Genomic DNA, 18,313 nt, shown 5'->3' on the forward strand with positions numbered 1-18,313 from the left:
AGTTCTGTCTCTCCCCTTATAGCATAATAGTTTCATTCCTAGTGAGGTTACATAATACTGTCCTGTGGCCTCAGCCTCTGGTGGTTTTCTAGTGGCTCCTTTTTATTCTTTGCTCAGCTTTTCACTGTTGTGGTCAGCTAGCTCCTTGCTGTTGGTGCCAAGTGTTCTGGCCCCTTCATTCCAAGTTGAAGTCATTTGCACTGCTGCCACACTTGCTCTGAAGTTTTCTGCTCTCTCCTCCATAGACCTCAGAAGTGCTTTATCTGGGCCCCTCTCACCAAAACCACATATGGAAACCCCTAGTCCAAGGGCAGGAAACCAGCCTCTGCATCCTAAGCTGATAGTAGTGACAGAGGCTGGGGAGTCTGCTGGGTTTTCCTGGTTTGGACACTAACAAGGGCATAGGTATCATTCAGTAGTTTAGGTAGCAAATGAAGTGCTTTCTGATCTGCTTGGGTCATTGGTTTGAGTGATCAATCAGGACTAAATACTTACTGTAGTTGCAGCAGTTAGGTGGAGAGCTTGTATGAACATGGCCCCACCTCTGAGAAAGGCATCTGCCCTGAAGTAAAGTGCTAATAAGATGCTCTCTTCCCATGGTTAGAAAGTGAGCTTGTTTTCTGTACCAGTTCAGATATACCCTCTGCTGTTGGATAACAGAGTGTGAACTGTGATCTGTTAACTTCATTGGCTTGTTCACTGTGGAGAGAAGATAGCAAGATGTCAGCAGGCCCTTCTGGCCTGTTCTTAGAGTTGACAGAGGGGAATGGCTAACAGAGCCCAGCAATGAAGCTGATGGTTGATTTTGAGAGCTGGCTAAAGAGCTGAGCATCCTCTTGTTTGAAATACTCTTGTCTCAGTCTCTGGTGTAGTGTTATGACAAGCTTCTTTAGGTAAGACATGTTTGGGTACTCAGTCTCCCTACCTCTGAGGGGCCCTGCCAAGTAAAGTTGCTGAAGCAGTATGATTGGTCTCAGAATTGACCTTCAGTGGGGTCTGTCAGTGAACCAGGAACCTTATACACATCTGTAAAACTTAAGAGGCAGAATTCTTTTGCATGTATTAAAATTGGTTATATATTTATATAGAGGATCTTGCTCCTGAACTCTGAACTCCAAACTCCTATCTACCCACATAGCAGGCATCTCCACTGTTCAGTGGGCATCTCCGGATCCCTCCATACCTGCCCCTGTACTGTCCCTTTGTCCCCCCCCCACCTGACCCCTTCCCTTCACTCTTGATTCCCTCACTGTCCTATCTCAGTAACAGCATTCCTGACTGCCCACTGATTCAGGCCACACATCTTGGAGCTCTCCTTGACTCTTTGTTTTCATAGTCCACCTCAGAACAAATCCTGTTTGTTCTATATTTAAAGTCTGCTCCATATCTGGTCACTTGTCATATCACTGCCACTAGTAGCTTGGTGTGACCCTTCCCCGGGCTCAGGCTGGGGCCTTCTAACTGGCTACTCTCCTCCCACTCCATACTTAGTCTCAGCCCAGCCATTCCAGTGATTGCACTGCTTCTCTTCCGGGCACAGTGGATTGGTATTCCCCCACATCTCTGGGGAAGTGGTGCCTCACCTTTCTACTCCTTTCCACAGGGCCTTTGTAGCTGCTCTGCTGGATTCCCACCTCCCACTAGGGGGCACACATCTGTCCTCTCTCTTCATTCAGGCCTCAGTTGTCTCTCCAAGGGAGGCCATCCCAGGCTATGGGCCCTGCTCAAACCCTGTCCTGGTTTTCTCTGGCTGTTCACAAGTGCTAGTTGTTATCTGTCCCACTGAAAAGTAAGTGCAGGAGGCAGGTGTGTAGCCCAGGGACCATAGCTGCATGACAGAGTGCCAGCAGCACTGGAGTCTACAGCCTGTGGAGGATGGTAGGCAGAGTGGGATGTGCAGGACTTGAGGCTCCAGGCTTAGGGTGAACCATCTTGCTCTCTCTTCCCTCTTGAAGCCTGGGTAGGGCACCAGTGGGTGCTGGGTGTCTCACCTTAGCCACCTGCGGTCAGGTCAGACTGTAGTGCAAATGGAACATCCCCCGGGGAAGGCTCAAGTGCAGCCACAGAAGTGAAAGTGATGAGCAGAAGTCAGGCAATCTCAGTGACATCAATTTCATTATATCTCTACCTACTCACTTACATTAACATTTTATTTATTTATTTTATCCAAAGTAAACTACCTACTAGGAGCCAGGAGAAGCAATTGTTTTCCAGACCAACTCTTGGCCTCCATCTTTCCTCCCTAAATTTAACTTACCAGCTAAATAAATCATTTATAAATTAGACATTATCTATATGTTTCAAACAAATTTATTAAACTGTAGAAGATCAGATTTATTGATTTTATGAAAACATTATAGGTAGATGTTTTCTTTTTAGATAAGCTTTTTCTGTTATAGTCTTGGTTCCCCTGAGCTATTTTCTTTTGCTCTTAGGATCAGGAAAAGTTCAAAGTAAAGAAAATTATGGTCTGTGAATCTTTTTTTCTATCTTTTCACAGAAGACAGTTTGACACTTACCTGGAAGTGTAACTCATGTTCTAGACATCTGACCGTGATTTTATTCTATGTATTAGGTAAGTCTTGTTGAGTTTTATTTTGTTGTCTTGGATTTAAAAAATCACAAGAATAAGTTCCCCCTGGATCAAGGGGAAAAAACTTGAATAAGGCAGATTCCAAATTGTGGTGAGTAAGACAGCAGTTTACTTTAATGGTTTTCAGCCTACATATGATAGATCTTTAGAACCTAACTTTGCGTGCAGATGAGGTCAGCCTTGGATGGGTCAAGGTATTCTCTTCCCAGGGTTTTCTTCAGCCTCCCATCCAGAATACACAACTGCAGTCCTTTTCTGAGCAGTGATGGCACATGTCCATTCCAGGTTGAATGGGGTTTCTCAAGGGCTGAGCACTGCTAGCCTTTGTCTCTGTTAGCAATCTCTGGTTTGAATGACACAGGTGCACATGCCTCTATGTAGAAAACAGACTGGAAGAATTGTACCAGACCGTTAAAAATAGATGTCTCCAGTGTAGCACTATGGGTGATGTATAAAATCCTATCTTTTTGTCTTTTCCATATTTCCCACAATAATCATTTTTAAAAACTGTGAGAACACTCCCAGTTTTTTACTTCCTTAGGGTGTGGAATAAAAAGTCAGTTTCTGAAAAATTGTGGAAAACAATTTGATGTGTGTCTTTTTAAGCATTTTGGAAGTGTGGATAAAGTTGCTATGGGGATGGTAAGGTTTACTCTCTACAGAGTGGTTCCTTCTGGCACCACATGTTCTCTGAGCAGAGCTGGGCAGTCCTACACACAGCAGAATTTCTCATTAGATGTGGAAATAATTATGCATAAAATCTCGATTTCATCTTTTTTCCTCCTAAATCACCAGTTAGCTTTGATCTAGTAGCAGGAACACACTTCTAAACTGCATTCCACAGCCTCTGAGTGCTCCGTGCCTCTTGTCACCTGTGGGACTTGGTGCGTCACTACAGTTGAAAGGTTTCTGTCTTCACTGGTGGAGTGGAGATACTTCCTAAACAGGATGCACAGTGTTGTACTTTTATCACACTTGGAGTTAATTTTCTTTTGCAGACATGCCAACATATCTTTCAGCGGCGCTGTTTTTATTTTCCTTGGCTTTGCCTCTTAAATTTGTGGTTTCCTTCCCTTCACGCACTTGTTTAGAGCTAGTATGGTCCCATCTCAATTAGAGATATGGTTATAACATTCTCTGCTGGGGTCATGGTGGGGACATAATGCATGAAAATAAAGTTCAGTTTTACATTTCATCAAGAATGAAATAAAGTGATAAGAAAAACAGTAGGCTTTTTCTTTGTTCGGAGGTCTTTGGTCATCACTGGAGGCTTGTAGGGCTAATGTAGTGGTAGAGAGGCTGGCTTGGGGATTTCTGGCAGCCAGCTGGTTGGAATTGGGTAGCATTCTCAGAACCCTGGTTGGGGCACTGAACTATAGGGCCCCCCATGTTGTTGCTGCTTTTGTTCTCATTTTGTAAGGGTGGTCTTAGGCCAGTCTGAGTTTGGTTTCCCTCATCTGGAAAATAGGGGTGGCAACACTCGCCTTCTCTGGATTATTGTGAGAATTGGAGGAGGACCAAATTCTTATAAGATGCATTGCCCCCATGTCCCAGTGACCCCTGGTCACTGGGTGTCCAGCCCACTTTCTCCATTTATCTGGTGGCATATGGCTTCATGAAGCCACTGTGGATGGCCTGTTAGCACTTAACAGTTTCTAGTTTAGATGCCTGATACGAAGGAAGGTTACTGTGATTGATGGGCTCCTGGACAATGACCGATTGGGATGCCAATTTGTTTCCTTGGAGACAAAGGAGATAATTTCACTCTTAGCCTCAGGGTCAAGTGGAACTAGGGTGATTCTGCTTCATGGAAAAAGCAGTTGGAAGATATTCAGGATGTATAGATTCTTGTTCCCAGCTCTGGCCCCAAGTAGCATTGTTCGCTGAACAACTCAGAATCCATTTTTTTTTTCAGTGGACACTATTGCTTGACTTCCCTGGACCAGACATTGTCATTCAGAGAGTTGCTGGTCAGTTAAGAGAAAAGGGTGAAGAAGAGAGATGTTGCCATTGATAGCCCGTGAACCTGGGTTCCGACCTGTGCTGAAATGGACACCAGAATGTCCTGGAGAAACTAAATGAGATGAAGACTGGGGTGGTGCCGCTTGTGGTGCCCGCACATAGCAGGTGCTACAGGACTGGTGACTGCTACTGTGTTTGGAACATGTGGCTGTCAGACTACTCTGCAAAGGCCAGTGTGGATGGGTCCTGCTTATGACCCACAGCCTCTGCTCCCACCCCAGCAGAGCTCATGTGGCAGTTTCCTCATGGAGTGTGAACATAAAGATTGCTGCTTGTAACTGAGTGTTGGACAGAACATTTGTGTCCGGACTCAGCTTGCTGGTGGGGGGCCTAATTGGAGGGGAAAGGATGCTGGAAATGTCAATGCTGCGAATCCAATGAGATTAGCCTACTGAGCTTCAGGATTGGAGAGGACAGAGGGTATTGAAGGGAGCACTTAGAAGTTTAAACAGACTGAGTTCTCCCTTTTCACCTACCTCTTGTGTAAGGATTTCAATAGCTCCTAAATGAGCTGGTGTGAATGGCAATAGTGCCTTTTTAAATTCTAATTAGCTTGTGAATTAACTAGTATGAATTTTTATTAGTTAGGATGAATTACAGGTATTAATGATTGTACAGTCTTAGAGCAAATGAAAGTAGTTGTTACCCAAAGAGGTTTTTGGCCTGCTGTCCACCAAGGGACTTTAAATAATCTCAGAAAGGCTGTGTTTTCTTTTCATTCTTTATTCTTTAAATCCCGGACTGGAGCAGTGTGGAATGGAGACAAGACATGGGTGCCTCACTATCCTTAGTGGCCCTGTGAGGCGAGAAACTGTGGACTCTGCCTTGCAGCTGAACCAGCTATGCTACTAGAAGAGGCTGTGGGTGTAGCTTTCCCTCTCAGGGCTGACTGTGAGTGGTTCTGGATCTGCAGTAGGTGACACTGCAATCCCTCCCCAGCTTCTTTTTGACCAATGAAATTCATAAGCATGTCACTATATTTTGGCCTTGCTGTGTTTCAGACACCCTTGCACATAGAAACTTATTATTAAGTAGTTAAATAGGGTAGTGTTTTAATAGATCTAACTCAGACCCATTTCAGCAATGGAGGTGGGTCATACACATGGTCAGGGTGCTTTGGAACAAGTCACAGGTTCCTTTAGAAACAGAGCACCTGGTATGTCCTAGCATCATGTGGTCCAGCTTGCTGAAAGCTCAGCTCCTCATGTTGCAGGTGCTCTGAGCTGCTGGCTCAGCTCCCTGCCACCCCCCGTCTAAACATGCCCATGCCCTTCTCCAGGCCTGCACTCCCTATACTCTTGGCCTTCCTCTGTGTTCTTGGATTGGGAGGCACCACTTCACTTTCCCTCTTCCCATGAGGCTCTCTAAGGACATGTCAGCATCCTGGGTTGGCAGGTTCCCTTTCTCCCCAGTGTTTCCTTGGAGTTTGATTTTAGTGTGCATGTGTACGCTTGCACTTGTGTTTGCATGCATTGTGTGTGCATGTCCCACCTGACTTACCCATAGAACATGAACTCTGAGCCATCAAGGTTTATACTGTGTACTTTTATATTCCAAGTGCTCAATATAGGGTTTGCTACATAGTAGGTCTTTGTGACTCTGGGGAGAATGGATAGGTGAGACAGCAGCCTTGGGGAAGATCGCAGTTTGTGATCTAGTCTCATGTTTCTTGCCTAAAGAATTGGCCTGCTTTGGTAAACCTGGTCCCCTACTTCTTTATATGTATCCTGTTGGGAATGCCATGTGGCACTGTGCTAGTTTATAAGGACCCAAAGATGCATAATGTTCAATACTGGCCACATAGTTCTTCCTGTGTGATTTCTTATCATTATCTATGTACGCACAGGTTCAGCCAGAATATTGTTCAGGGGCAACCACACAGAGACTCTTCAGCAATTCTAACATTCAGCATCAACTCTGAAAAAAAAGGTTAATACTTTATGAACTGAGATGTGGCAGAGATCTCTCCTAGAGAGAGACATAACCTTGGTTAAATCAACTTCAGCGTAGTTGGACTCTGTATGTGTCTGAGGGCCAAACACTAGGAGCAGAGGAAGCAGTAGTGGTGAATTCACTCCCTGATGCCTCCTTGCCAAAAGGCTGTATTTGTGGGCCTCATAGCCTCTTAGGCTGATCGACCAATTGGATGATGTAGGGGTGGCCCTCCAAATGTTGGTGTCCCTGTTGAAGTGGTGCCACAGTGTGCTCTTTTTCAGTAGCAAAATGCTGTTCCTCCACCACCGCCCTCCTGTTCACCTCATGATGGAGTCTTCTGGAGGCTGGTTTCATGGGGCATTATTAAGGATATCCTACACCAAAACTTCTGCTGAGGTTGAGGTTTTAAAGACAACTACCCCATTGTCTGATGTATCTTTGTATTTTACTGTAATTAAAAATAAATGTTGCAGGGTTGACATCACAGAGCCTCTCATGTTCCACAGAGGTCAGAGTAGGTTGGGTTTCTGGACTTAATACATTGTTACCTTCTGCCACTTGCAGGAGACAGGATGAGTTTGTTATGACATATGGTATGGCTCCTGTTGCCTGGTCCCCTATACTGTGGGAATAGGACTCAGGCCCCAGGGTCTATTTCATCATTATGTTTAAGAGTAGCTTAGAGGCCCTGGCTGGTGTAGCTCAGTGGATTGAGTGCAGGCTTGCGAACCAGAGGATTGCAGTTCGATTCCCAGTCAGGGCACATGTCTGGGTTGCAGGCCAGTTCCCTGCAAGCTGTTTCCCAGCAGGGGAAGCACTAGAGGCAACCATACATTGATGTTTCTCTCCCTCTCTCCTTCCCCTCTAAAGATAAATAAATAAAATCTTTAAAAAAAAGAGTAGCTTAGACCTGTGTCTCTACCAGAAAATATGTCCCATAGGAGATCTCGGATTCATTCCTTGTGTACCAGTTGCATACTATTTATTGTTTTCTTTACGTGTGCCCAGCTTTCTTCCAGAAGTGATTTAAAAACAGCTGGAAAATACATATAATATTAAAAAATAATAAGATATTGAGGGTTTTTAGGAAAAAGAAAAATATGAGTTTGAACATAGCTTTTTTTTCATTCTGTATTTTATTACTGAAATACATTGTCCTACTCATCCCATCCCATGCACAATAAAAATCTCACCCAGATCCCCCATTCCATCCCTTCATCCCCAGGCAGTCCTGCACAAGTGCTCTAGAATTCACTTCCCACTGGACATTTTGGAGTGTGTCCATTGGATAGCCAAGTGGAAACCACCTTGGGGCCTTGGTGGAGAAAAGCAGAGGGGGCTTCAGGGAACCCCAGGAGGAGCTTATTTGAGGGCCTTGGCTACTTGCTTATGGGCCAGCTTGATCTCATCATCATCTGGACAGGTGGAGGTGAACTCTTCCTGCATATAGGCATTGCATAAGTAGTGATGCACCCTGCAGAACACTTCAGTAGTGGAGAATCCACGGTACTTCTTACACAGCACCTGTGCTATGTGGAGCTTTGGCAACAGGTTGCAGTCAGCCAGAGTGAGCTCATTTCCATTCAGAAACTTCCTCTGAGGGATGCCTTCATGCTCAGCACTAGTCTTATCCACTTCTTCTGGGAGGAGGGGTGTCAAGTAATTGTCTAAAACTTTCAGGGATTTCGGGAGCCTCTTCTCCAGATTATCATTGAGTGCTGGGTTTGAATTCTTGATGTAGGCAGAAAATTTGGCAAATATGTCCTAGGCCAGCTGTGTTTGATTCAGGGTTCAGAGCTGCCAGCCTGCGGTACCTGGGAAAGGCACAGCTCTGCCTCCAGAAATTCCTCAGTCTTGTTGGTGTCTGTGTGCACTTCAGTGCCATACAGCAGAAACGGGAGCTGCCCCTCTGGGCTCAGCTTCTGCACCATCTTGGTTTGCCTCTTGGTGTTAATGGCAGTGATGTTGAAAGTGACTCTCTTGAGCCAGACCACCATGAATAGTCTCTGGGAGAATCTTGGCCTCATCACCACCAGCCTTCCTGAAAAATTCAGGTTGTTCTTCAGCCATGATTGCAATGGGGTGAACATAGCTTTATTAACCAAAGTACTTCAGACATACTGACTTACTAGAATACTCTATTTACAAGTGTCCAGGGACGGCCATTGAAACAATTTTGTTTAAATTTTAGTATTTGAAGTTTTATGTAAGAGAAGTAAATTTTAAGTCACCCCAATACCAGTTTAGATTTTTTTTTACAGGTAAGCTATTAAGGTTTTAGGATGTGCTTCAAAGAGGTTGTTTAGTTTCTACTGTTGTTTTGGTTCAGGGCTGGAGCTGTGTTTGGGTGATTAGTGACATCTAAGTATGGTAGGGCAGGCAAGAGCTTTGCAGACTTTATTCAGATGTAGAAAATAACTAAATGCAAAAGATGTGGTGTTTTATTAACTAATAAAATAATTTTCAAGTAGTTTATTCTAATCTCTTCTAACAGTTTTCTTTGGCTTTCTTCTTAGCTCTGACCCCACTTGTCCCAACTTAATTTCAACTGTTAAACAGTTAGAGTCCTTGTTAGCTCCAAATTATTGCTGCCACCTTGTTTAGTCATCTCATTTATCAGGAGCAGCAGTGCTGGCAGCTCTTTTGCCTTCTCTCCATTTTGCTGGGAACATCTCATCTGCTTGTCTGGGAGGCTTAGTTAGCTCTCCTGGTGCGTGCCCTCTGCCTTTGTACCTTTGTTTCCACAGCTCTCATTTCTGCATTCCCTATTTGAGTGTCTCTTAGCTGTCTTTCATGCCAGAAGCCCTTGCAGGGGTGTAAAACCTGTGGTCCGCAGTCTGCATGCAGCCAGGATGGCTATGAATGAGACCCAAAACAAAACTGTAAATTTACTTAAAACATCATGAGTTTTTTTGTGATTATTTGTTGTGATGTATTTAATGTGTGACCTAAGACCACTTTTCTTATTCTAGTGTGGCCCAGAGATGCCAAAACATTGGACAACCTTGCTTAGATTCTTTGTGTCTGACTCTAGCTGATCTTAATTCTCTAAGCAGGCCATGTTTTATTTGAGAGTACTTTACAACTAAGGGTAAGGCCACCTTGCCATGGGCCCATGTGATGTGGAGCTGTCCCGGGACTCTGCCACTTCTGGATCTTACCCTTGGGCACTTACTAATTTCTATATAGTGTGCCTAAGATTGTCTCTCAAACTGTGAAGAGGGAAAATGAGATGAGGTAGTACTTCAAACTTTATATCAGTATCCATTCACCCATCCATCCATCCATCCATCCATCCATGCTTCTGCTAACCCACCTACCTACCCATCTATTCATCTGCCTCACCCAACTCCAACCACCTGTCACTTATTAAATTTAATTGCCAAGCACAAATTATGTTAATGGTAGGGTAAATGTCCCCAGTTTTCTTATTAATTGTCTCTCTTTTTGTTATTATAATTATTAATTAATCTTTGAGATCTTTAAAAAATATTTATTGATCCATATGAAGTATATCATGGTTAATATAAAAAATATTTATTGATCCATATGAAGTATATCATGGTTAGTATATCATGGTTAATATCATGATATGAAGTATATCACTTTTACATCTGTAAGTGTTGACATCAAAAGCTTAGGTCTCTCTTGTCTTCTCTGACACACCACACACTCACACTCATTCTTAAACATGTATATGTACACATGAGCCCAGCAAGTTTTATGTTGGAATGTTCCTCTGTGAAGTTTGAACTTCTAGCACAGCTTATGAATGGACCCTATGGTTGGAATTTTCTATCTTCATGGGCATGTGAGAACACTCATTTTAACATCAATTATAATGAATATTTAGAAAGTGTGTATCATATGTCTCATTAGCATTTTTGATAGACACTTTGTAAGAAGCAAATGAAAGCATGTGAATTAACTGTTCTGTGGACCATATCATTTTTGGTGGCATTACTTCTTATACACATAAGATTGTTGGAGAGGACTACCATCTCTCTCAGTTTAGTGGACATTTGGTGCAGGTGATGGGTTAAGTAGTGAATGCCATAAGAGAAAAATCTTGAGAACTGATTTTGGAGGTGAATGGTATACATGAAGCATGTATGTAAGAGTGTCTCTGACTTTTCAGGATCACATGACCTGGTCCTTGAAAGAGTACCATAGCTGTCATCCAGCCAGTCCTGAACCCTAGGAAAGGGCTGACTAAATGCTGTGCCCAGAACTATGGTGGGGGGAGGCATGCTTAATACTACCCTAGCCTCACCATCAGTGAATCCTTATGAAATTCCAGGGATGATGGGCAGATTTGAGGTGAGACAGGCAAGTGAGGGCAGAGTTTTTTTATTCATACATTAGATTTAAGTGATATCAATTTTGGAGGCTGGTTGAAGTTTTTGCTGACTTTATTCTACTTGAAAATACTGCTACTCCTAATTAATATTCACATAAGATTTTCCAAATGCTTACTATACAGATATTATTATCATCCAAACGTCTTTCCAAATGGGGAAACTAAGACTCAGAGAAGTTAAGTGACATGCCCAAGTCACAGGGCAAGAAGGCGTTAGCTCTGTCCCTCAAGCCCACACCTTGGACCCTGGCTCTATGTCTTGTTATGGCCCACACATCCTTAAGGAATGTGGACAGCAAAATTTCTCTTAAGAGAATGACAGCAGACAGGATGCTGATTTCTGTTTCAAGAGGGGCAAAGAGAAACTGTTTCCAAGATGGCAGCTCCTGACCTTCTGTTGGGGGTTAGGGAGCAAAGGCCCTTATAGTTCTGCGCAGATGTGAGTGGGCCTGTTCTTTACCTCCTTTCCTCTCTGGCTTCTGCATCTGCTTGCCTGTGGTCTGGTGAGAGGACTGAGGGACAGGGTGTGCAGAATGCTGAGCATTATGTCCAGCATGTAGTGGGGCTCAGGGTTCAGAACCCTGTTATTGTCAATTCCTCTCTTCTACAGAGTGGGTCTGTGCCTGCAATTATAAGACAATCACAGACAGATGTTATCAGTAGATGCTCAAGAGCAAATGAAAAATGCATTGTTAAAAATGGATTCAATGTGTGAACAAAAATTGGCATGGAGGTTGGGTCTCTGTATTTTTAGAGGCTAATTATAGTACATGAACAATGATAAATTCATATAACCCATACTGTCTAAAGTCACCATAAAGCACTCACTAAAGAGCTAATGTCATAGGATGCTGTGCTGGCAGCCTAAACAGGTCTAGGTGGTCTGTGGCTGTTACTGCCCTCAAGCTCCACCTATTTTTGCTCATAGTGAGGTCAGACTGTGCCCATTGGTCTCGGCCCCGAGGTCCTCAGCTGCCTAGCCCCTGGTGATGTGCATTTGGTATGTTTCTGAAGCCCGGAGTTTGGGACATGTGTGGAGTTCTCCCATGCCTTTTCTAGAACACTGACAGAAATGTGTGGTCAGGTTTCTGTAAAGAGCTTCATTGGTGAAGAGGAGAGGGAGAGCAGTTTAATATTGATGGGTGTTCAAACACCGAGGTTATGCGTAATTGCTTCCCTTTAGTTGGCCTCTGCATAATATAAAATGCAGATACTGCAGCATTTACAGGGTGACTAACCTGCTGCTTACTGGCTGAAGTAGGTATTAGAGTGGGCCAGGTTCAGTGCAGAAACGTGATCCACAGTGATAAAATTCCCCATTTTGTCAGTCTCTTGGAAAATTGGCCTCCAGAGACGAAGTGTGGAGTGAGCTGTGTCAGAAGCTGTCTTCTCCTCTTGCAACATTCAGCTAGTTTATTTGGAGGAATTGGTGGTCTGCATTCTGACATTTTCTTAGTCACACTTAGAAGTGAGAACATTTGCACATGACAACCTCAGGATTAAATAGTCTTGCAGGTAGATCACAAATAATCAATAAAAAGATTTTAAAAACTAAATTTTCTTCATGAAAGTCTCTGATGCCTTTTTATTTATAAGTATTTGAAAAAATTTTTTCCTAACAGCAAATGCCTATGTGTTCATTGAATACAGGTACGGTGGTAGCATGCTATGGACAACACAGACCAGGGATAAAGTCAAGACCTTTGAAGGTAATTAGAAACACATCCATTATCACTGATAATCTTTTTAAAAAATTTTAAATTTATTGTATTTTTTCCTTTACCATTTAGTCTCCTTATACCCCCTGCTTCAGCAATCACCACACTGTTGTCCATCCATGAGTCCTTTTTCCTTTTTGCTCAGTCACTATACCCTTATCCACCACACCCCACCCCTCTGCTACTAGCTGTCATCTGCTCTCCATCTATGAGTCTGTCTCTGTTTTGCTTGTTAGTTCAGTTTGTTCATTAGATTCCACACATGAGTCAAATCATATGGTATTTGTCTTTCTCTGACTGGCTTATTTCACTTAGCATAATGTTCTCCAGGTCCATCCATTATTGTTGAAAAGGTTAATTTTTCTTTTCTTTTTTTTATGGCTAAGTACAATTGCATTGTATAAATGTCCCTTAGTTGTTTTATCCACTCATCTATTGATGGACACTTAGGCTGCTTCCATATCTTGGTGATTGTAAGTAATACTGCAATGAACATAGGGGTGCTTATGTTCTTTTGAATTAGTGTTTTGGGTTCCTTCAGATATATTCCCAGAAGTTGAATCACTGGGTCAAAAGGCAGATCCATTTTTAATTTTTTGTGGTATCTCCACAGTGCTTTCCACAGTGGCTGCACAAGTTTGCATTCCCACCAACAGTGCAAAAGGGTTCCTCTTTCTCCACATCTTCGCCAGCACTTGTTGTTTATTGATTTATTGATGAAAGCCATTCTCATAGGTGCGATGTGGTATCTCATTGTGGTTTTAATTTGCATTTCTCTGATGGCTAGTGGCATTGATTTCTCTGATGATTAGTGATGTTGAGCATTTTTCATATATCTATTGGCCTCTTTAAGGAAGTGTCTACTCTGGTCCTTTACCCATTCTTTCATTGGGTTTTGTGTTTTTTTGGTGTTGAGTTTTATAAGTACTTTATGAATTAAAGGAAACAAAAGAAAAAATAAACAAATGGGACTACATCAAACTTAAAAGGTTTTGTATAGCAAAGGAAAACAACAGAATAAAAAGACAATCCACAGAGTGGGAAAACACGTTTGCCGATCTGGTAAGGGGTTAATATCCAAAAATCACCGACAGCCTTTTATTTATTTATTTTTGTATTTATTTATTTATTTTCATTTGGTACATTTTTTTTGTATATATGTATGTATGCATTTATTTATTTATTTATGTTCTACTGATAGTCTTTTAAATTCCATCCAGGCTAGATTTTCAGGGGCCAGGAGGTAGTAGTTACTATGAGTTATGTTTTCAGGCTGCAGGATTTTAAAATCTATCTTTCTCCTTTCACTAAACTACTGCTTTTTAAAAAGTTTTCTTTTATTGTTTTGAAATAATTGTAGATTTATAGAAGAGTTTCAAAGATAGTGCAGAGAGTTCCCATGAGGCTTTCATCCAACATCCCCTAATACAGGCATACCTTGTTTTACTGTGCTTCGCTTTATTGCACTTCACAGATGTTGCATGTTTACAAATGGAAGGCAAGGCCTTCCAGTTGTAAAATGATTAGAACTTACTTTATTTCAACAGTCACTTTATTGAGGTGGTCTGGAACTGAACCTGCAATATCTCCTAGATGTGCCTGAATTAATATCTTACTCAACCACAGTACACTTATCACTTTAGCATTGTGATAATTTGATCACATATCAAAACTAACTAAAACCACAGACTTGATTTGCAGTTAGCCAGTTTATCTATTAATGCAATTTTTTCTATTCCTGGATCCAATCCAAAGCCACATTGCATTTAGCCACTACTCTTTTTTAATCTTTAAGCAATTTTATTTTTGACCTTTTATTATGGTAAAATTTCAAACTTTATAAAAGTGGAGAACAATATAGTGAATCCCATTCTCAGCAGTGATCAACATGCCTAATCTCACTTGTCCCCAATAATTATCATTCCCTATTGAATAGGCTGGCCTTGAACCAGTGATCATGACCTTCATCAGTACCCTTCACATGTTTGTATACAAGGCCTGCTGAGTTTGTACCTGGTCATGTATTTGTTGTGTGTTGTCATGTGATCCCTTCCTAATGCTCTGGAGTTGCTACTAAGAGCACTTTAAAATGAGAATTGGATTTGATCTTTTCCTTGCTGTCTGCCTGAGTTTCCAAGAAAAATGTTCCAAATACAAGGGATTTGCAATAGGATCTGTTGGCACCCGTGGTCACTCCAGAGCCTTTCTTGATTGCTTCTAATTATGTCTACTATTCAATGTTACCCAGTGGTTCAGAAAACTTCTCTAACTCCAAATAATTTTATTTTCTTGAGAATATGTGATTGTAAGAGCCAGACTAAAGCACAGAGTCTAAAGCACAGGAGAACAACTGCCTTACTTTCACATTCTACCTTCCTTTGGTCCCAGAATCCTTATGTCACCCTTGGATGACAAAATGTTGAAAAATTCCCCCTTACTCCAAATGTACTATTTTTCTTGGTAGAGTTAACTTTCTTTTTCTAGTTATTGGCTTGTGTATGTCCTATTCATTACCCCAATTAAGCATTATCTGGTAGTAGTGTGTTGAATGAATGATTGAACTACCAGCCTACTAATAAGTAGGTTAATGGATTTAACTGCTAAAATGCTCACACCAAAGTGTTAATAGCTATTAATATTTTCACTATTGACCTCTTGGGGTTATTTAAATTTTAAGAAGAGGCATTCTTGAGAACAATTATATAACCCAAATGTGGAAAGTCTGATGCCTTTCTTACTGGTCTTTAAAACAAGTTAATGGTTTATATGAAAACTCAACCCTGGTGACTAAACAGGCAAATTGAAAAAACTGTTTTGTTTGTGGTTTAAAAGGAATGATTGTTTGAAGGGGATTTGGATTTTACAGTGAGAAAAAATAGGTGTTGGAATGTCTCCTCATATTGGAATAATTCTGCTTGCTGTAAATGAAGTTTTTAATGAAAAATTGACATCATGGTTGAAGCTCAAATGCAAATACACACTCATTCCTTCAATAGTTATTTACTGTGCACACTCGGCCGGGTGCTAGGGAGCCAGGGGAAGGCCATGGCCCTGTGTCTAACCAGGCGACTGGCCTCAGGGTGACTTTGATACACACATGATATTATTCCAGTAATCGTTGCGAATATTATTACAATTACAAATAGAAACCCAAGACTGATGACAGAGTTGGCACTACAGTTATTCCATTGGAAATTGGTGGGCCGTTGGGGAAGTGTCAGACATTGGGATTGCCATAGATGTGGGTGACAAGGTTTGACCTCTGTATTTAGTCATCTTAAGAATTAGGAATTAGGGGACTTCCGTTAAGATGGAGGCATAGGTGGATGTGCCGTGCCTTCTCACACAACCAAGTTTAGAGACAACTAAATATTAGCAACAGAAAACACAGCCAGAACACGGAAAATTGAACTTTTCGGAAGTCTGTTAATAACAAATTCTTCAGCCTGACTGTTAAGGGGCGAAACCAGCGGCTGGTGAAGCAGGATTGCACAGGAGGTCTTGGTCAGCCAGACTCAGGCGCGGAATCCAGACGTGGGGAATCCAGGCGCAGGGTTGGACCTAGTGAGCGACCGAGTGAGCCACCAGGCGAGCGACCGAGGGGGAGACAGCAGGGGGAGACAGCAGGGGGAGCGGTGCCTGTTGACTGTGGTCGCACATTTGTGCGCGGGCGGACAGGCGAGGGAGTGGGCGGTTGGACCAGGGCCCGCGGTCCCGCTGCTAGCGGCAGTGGAGGGCGCCACCATTTCCCTGCTCTGACCCCACCTCCACATACAGCTTCATAACCCAGCGACTCTGAGTGGCCTGGCCCAGGTGAACCACCTAAGACGCTAATCCTCACCCAGCTGTGAGAAACAGCAGAGGGGGTCGCCATTTCCCCTATCTGACCACTCCCCCACATACAGCGTCACAACCCAGTGACCTGGGAGTCCAAGGCACCGCTTCTCACACTTAAAGGGCCAGAACAGACCAAAAATGTCGCAAGATCTCAAAGCCCCAGAGCCCATAGATCTAAGCAATGAAGAAATAGCAAAACTCTCAGACGCACAGTTTAAAACACTGGTCATCAGGATCATCACAGAACTGGTTGATTATACCCACAAATTAGACAAATATATGAAGGCGAAACTAATTGAAATGAATGGAATTGCACAGGACACCAATAGCAATGAAAAGGAAACTGGGACTCAAATCAATGGAGTGGACCAGAAGAAAGCAAATAATGGCCAAACAGAAAAGAGTCAAGAAGCAAGAATTCAAAGAAATGAGGAGAGTCTTAGGAACCTCCAGGACATCTTTAAATGCTCCAACATCTGAATTATAGGGGTACCAGAAGGGGGAAAGGCACAGCCACCAGTGGAAAACTTATTTGAACAAATAATAAAGGAGAATTTCCCCAAACTGGCAAAGGAAATAGACTTCCAAGAAATCCAGGAAGCTCAGAGAGTCCCAAAGAAGTTGGACCCAAGAAGGAACACACCAAGGCACATCATCATTACATTAGCCAAAATTAAAATGAAGGAGAGAATCCTAGAAGCAGCAAGAGCTAAGGGGACAGTCACCTACAAAGGAGTCCCCATCAGACTGTCAGCGGATTTCTCAAAAGAGACCTTACAGGCAAGAAGGGGCTGGAAAGAGGTATTCCAAGCCATGAAATCCAAAGACCTACAACCAACATTGCTCTATCCAGCAAAACTTTCATTTAGAATGGAAGGACAGGTAAGGTGCTTCTCAGATAAGATCAAATTCAAGGAGTTCATCATCACCAAGCCCTTATTATATGAAATGTTAAAGGGACTTAGCTAAGAAAAAGAAGTTAAAGAAACATGAACAGTGAAAGGACAACAAACTCACAGTTATTAACAACCACACCTAAAACAAAAGCAAACTAAAAGGACAGCTAGATCAGGAGTGGAAACATAGAAATGAAGATCTCAAGGAGGGTTAGCAACAGGGGAGTGGGAGGAGGAGAAGGGGGGGAGAAGGTACATAAAATAAGTAGCATAGACAGTAGATAGAAAATAGATGGGGGGGCAAGAATAGCATGGGAAATATAGAATCTAAAGGACTTGAGACACATGGTCATAAACTAAAGGGGGGTAATGGTGGGGATGGGGAGTTAGGGTGGAGGTGAATGAAGGGGGGAATAGAACAACTATAACAGCATAATCAATAAAAAAATTAAAAAAAAAGAATTAGGGATTAGCCCTGGCTGGTGTAGCACAGTGGATTGAGAGTGGCCCTGAGAACCAAAGGATTGTGGTTTGATTCCCAATCAGGGCACATGCCTAGGTTGTAGGCCAGTCCCTGGCAGGGGAAGCACAAGCGGAAACCATACATTGATATTTCTCTCCTTCCCTTCCTCTCTAAAGATAAAAAAATAAAAATCTTTAAAAATTAAAAAAAAGAGAATTAGGAACTACAGGTAGATATTGATACATTTTCTGTGTACCTGTCACATAAAAATATGGCATTGTATCTCTGGGGTATCACATGGTGTCTTCATAATCCATTAGTCTACACTTAACAGAGTGGAATCTCAGAGATGATTGTAACGTATGTGGAAAATATCTGGATTATATAAAATGTGTGAAGATTGTTGAAAAATGTGGAGGAGCCAGGTGGGAAACTAAGGTGGCACTGGCTGATCTTATAATTAAGGCTTATGTGAAATGTTTAAAAACA

The 18,313-nt window shown here is 42.4% G+C and overlaps 1 protein-coding gene and 1 pseudogene across 9 annotated transcripts in view; one reads left to right on the forward strand and one right to left on the reverse strand.

The window, feature by feature from the left end:
* The window catches only part of LDLRAD4 (low density lipoprotein receptor class A domain containing 4), a 670,991-nt gene that overhangs the window by 20,017 nt on the left and 632,661 nt on the right, over positions 1-18,313 (forward strand). For 4 of the 9 annotated variants that reach the window (XM_053668816.1, XM_053668812.1, XM_053668814.1 and 1 more), the window contains exon 2: positions 12,561-12,619. The exons of 3 other annotated variants lie outside the window; for them this stretch is intronic. The gene's annotated coding sequence lies outside the window, so the exon portion shown is untranslated. Of the gene's footprint in view, positions 1-2,500; positions 2,576-12,560; positions 12,620-18,313 lie in introns of all 9 variants that reach the window. 2 more of the 9 variants (XM_053668815.1, XM_053668813.1) reach the window with 1 other exon arrangement.
* Positions 7,913-8,620, reverse strand: LOC119035824 (chloride intracellular channel protein 1-like; annotated as a pseudogene).

Source organism: Artibeus jamaicensis, unplaced genomic scaffold (genome assembly GCF_021234435.1).
Source record: "Artibeus jamaicensis isolate MK-2021 breed Jamaican fruit bat unplaced genomic scaffold, CSHL_Jam_final contig_511, whole genome shotgun sequence".
NCBI lineage: Eukaryota > Metazoa > Chordata > Mammalia > Chiroptera > Phyllostomidae > Artibeus > Artibeus jamaicensis.